Source organism: Engystomops pustulosus, chromosome 3, assembly GCF_040894005.1.
Source record: "Engystomops pustulosus chromosome 3, aEngPut4.maternal, whole genome shotgun sequence".
Classification (NCBI taxonomy): Eukaryota; Metazoa; Chordata; class Amphibia; order Anura; family Leptodactylidae; genus Engystomops; species Engystomops pustulosus.
In genome coordinates, this window is record NC_092413.1 from 202,585,163 (window position 1) to 202,589,346 (window position 4,184).

A 4,184-nucleotide genomic window follows, 5' to 3' on the forward strand; every position below is an offset into this window, starting at 1 on the left:
ATCCCTCTATTTGCATCCTCCTACAAAATCTCTGCTATATAATGATCAATAATGAAACCAAGCTCCCCGGCTAATCGCCACAACTCATTAACAGATCATTGGGGGAATAAATCCCTATTAATCCCTTTCAGTCGGAATGGACGCGATGCCTGTTAACGAGATTAGAAATTTAGTTAAAAAAAGGTTTTTTTAAAAATCAAAATTGAAGTCAATAGTGGTGGGTTTAGTTGCCCTGTTTCAGAGGTTGTTTTATGGATTGATACTATACAGTGATTGAAAAAAACAATACATGTTTAGCTTAATTTTATGTCAAGTGAGATGGTCTAGATAATTTCATATCCTATTTTAGAGGGTTATTCCCGTCTGGGCATTCACATTTAATTTAATTCATTATACAGGTCTACACATTTCTTCAACTGGGTGCTATTAAAAAAAATTACCTATTTGAAGATAATTTCCCATAAATGAAGCCCTGTTGCCCCTTAGAAATGAGATGGCTTCCTTGGATACGACCACTCCAGCATCCTAAATGCGGTAGCCATGCATGGACTATTGAGCCCTGCTTGACCACCTGGATTTAGCGTTCATTATTACAGGATAGGTGTAGGACATGCATTAACTCCCGGACAGTTAATATGCAAAAACTATTTGTTTCTTTGTGCAATCCCTACTGCAGAGGTGGTCGTATCCAGAGACAGCTATCTCATTTCTAAGAGGCAACCTGAATGCATTTATGGGAAGTTATCTTCACATTTTTTAAATAGCTTTAAATTGTAGCATTGTATGTATATGTTAAATGAATTAAATTAAATGTAAATGCCTAGATGTAGTTCAATGTCTTGTGCTATATATGTATATATATATATACACTCACCGGCCACTTTATTAGGTACACCTGTCCAAATGCTCGTTAACACTTATTTTCTAATCAGCCAATCACATGGCGGCAACTCAGTGCATTTAGGCATGTAGACATGGTCAAGACAATCTCCTGCAGTTCAAACCGAGCATCAGCATGGGGAAGAAAGGTGATTTGAGGCCTTTGAACGTGGAATGGTTGTTGGTGCCAGAAGGGCTGGCCTGAGTAATTCAGAAACTGCTGATCTACTGGGATTTTCACGCACAACCATCTCTAGGGTTTACAGAGAATGGTCCGAAAAAGAAAAAACATCCAGTGAGCGGCAGTTCTGTGGGCGGAAATGCCTTGTTGATGCCAGAGGTCAGAGGAGAATGGGCAGACTGGTTCGAGCTGATAGAAAGGCAACAGTAACTCAAATCGCCACCCGTTACAACCAAGGTAGGCAGAAGAGCATCTCTGAACACGCAGTACATCGAACTTTGAGGCAGATGGGCTACAGCAGCAGAAGACCACACCGGGTGCCACTCCTTTCAGCTAAGAACAGGAAACTGAGGCTACAATTTGCACAAGCTCATCAAAATTGGACAGTAGAAGATTGGAAAAACGCTGCCTGGTCTGATGAGTCTCGATTTCTGCTGTGACATTCGGATGGTAGGGTCAGAATTTGGCGTCAACAACATGAAAGCATGGATCCATCCTGCCTTGTATCAACGGTTCAGGCTGGTGGTGGTGGTGTCATGGTGTGGGGAATATTTTCTTGGCACTCTTTGGGCCCCTTGGTGCAACGCCACAGCCTACCTGAGTATTGTTACGGACCATGTCCATCCCTTTATGAGCACAATGTACCCTGTAACATCTGATGGCTACTTTCAGCAGGATAATGCGCCATGTCATAAAGCTGGAATCATCTCAGACTGGTTTCTTGAACATGACAATGAGGTCACTGGACTCAAATGGCCTCCACAGTCACCAGATCTCAATCCAATAGAGCATCTTTGGGATGTGGTGGAACGGGAGATTCGCATCATGGATGTGCAGCCGACAAATCTGCAGCAACTGTGTGATGCCATCATGTCAATATGGACCAAAATCTCTGAGGAGCTTCCAGCACCTTGTTGAATCTATGCCACGAAGAATTGAGGCAGTTCTGAAGGCATAAGGGGGTCCAACCCGTTACTAGCATGGTGTACCTAATAAAGTGGCCGGTGAGTGTATATATATATATATATATATATAAATTTATTTACAGTCATTTTTTCTTAATATATGTTAACAGTCAGTTAATATATAACCATTATATATTAAGAAAGTTTTCTTGAGACGTTTCATGCTTATTTCTATACATAGACAATATCGTAAAATCCATTTCAAAAAGATTCATCATGGTCGCTCTTCCATAACGATAGCTGCTTACACTACTGACTGAATTCTAACATGATGCCAACATGATGAACTATATGGTTCAGAATTGTTTTACAACTTAGACTCCATGTCCATGGTCATAAACAAAAAATGGCATGCTATTTGTCTGTCCTACTTGTGAACAGTGTGCCGAAACAAAGCATGATCTATGGATTCATCGCACTGAAGTCACCACGGATAATGTACTACAGTATTGTACTTCAGAAATAGCAAGGACATTGTGACCCCTCCATTGAATGGAGGCAGATAAATAACCCATTCTAAGAGCTTACAAATGTTGAACTAATGTAACTGAAAATTACATTAAAAGTATTATAAAAGTAATAATGGCTTAGACAAGAAAAGCAAAATGAGAAAAAAAAAAGAACAAAACCAAAGGGAAAACTAAAAATTAACAGAAGATACAGAAAAGAAAATCTGAAAAAAAGCCAAAGGAGGAAATGAAATAGGAAGGATATGAGATTATCAAAAGTGAAGGGAGAGAAAGGCCAAAATTAGATCTAATAAGGAAAAAATAGAGAAAAAATTTAGGAAAAGAATTACAAAAAAGAATAAAAAGAAATAAAGAGGTAAAGGGGATTGTACCAAAAATGTACATCCACAAGATAAGGTATAATAACTAGATTTATTTAGACTTTAAAAAAGACGACTAAGAGGGACATGATAATTTTAGATAAATATATGAATGGTCCATAAAAAAAATATGGCGGAAAGTTGTTCCAGGTTAAATCAAATCAAAATACGAGGGGGCACTGTGTCCGTCTGGAGAAAACAAGGTTTAATCACTAGAAGTGACGGGTTTTTTACTATGAGAACTGTCAATCTGTGGAATAGCAGAGCTCAGGCGCTGGTCACAGCAGGGACAGCAGAGAGCATCAAGAAGAGTCTAGATGCCTTTTTACATCCTCTCTAGTTGGTTGAGCAGCAAGTCGAGCCAGTGTCTTTCCATCCCATTCCTGAATATTCTTGTGTTGTAAAATTGGCAAGCACAGCGCACAGATATCTCCTGCACTCCCAATCAATATCCATGGGAGATACCCACTCGCTGTGCTCTACAATTTTACCACTACCATTTATTTGAAAGGAGTGGCATGACATGCTTATTCTGCCAAACCAACCATTAGTGGGAACTGGATCTTCATTCCCTGGATTGATGAGGGTGTCCCATTCTTGCGATCGGTGTGGGTCCCAGCAGTTGGATCATCGCCGATCAGATTGTTATACCCTATGCTGTGGGTAAGGGATACATTTAAGAAAGAATAAAGAGAAAGGGGGAGGAGGAGAATGTGAAGAACATGATCATATAGGAAAAAGCAGAAGAAGCTAAAGGGTTATATATATATATATATATATATATATACAATATAAAATATGATAGAGCTAAAAGGCAAAATAAGAATAATGAGAACCTCCCAATACAAAAACACAAAAGACAGTGGTAAGTAAAAGGAGTATCTTGAAAAGCGTAAAATATACAGACACAAAAAGCAGAAATGAGTAGAACATGAATTACAAGGCGAGTGATGAAACAAGAGGAAATACAGGCGGTCCCCTACTTAAGGACACCCGACTTACAGACAACCCATAGTTACAGACGGACCCCTCTGCCCACTGTGACCTCTGGTGAAGCTCTCTGGATGCTTTAAAATAGTCCCAGATTGCAACAATCAGCTTAAAATTGTCTGCAATGAAGCTTTATTGATAATTCTTGGTCCTATTACAGCAAAAAAATTTGAAACTCCAATTGTCACTGGGGCAAAAAAAAAAATTGTCGGGAACTACAATGATAAAATATACAGTTTCGACTTACATACAAATTCAACTTAAGAACAAACCTACAGTCCCTATCTTGTATGTAACCCGGGGACTGCCTGTAGTGGGAAAAACAAGCCCAATGTGGAAA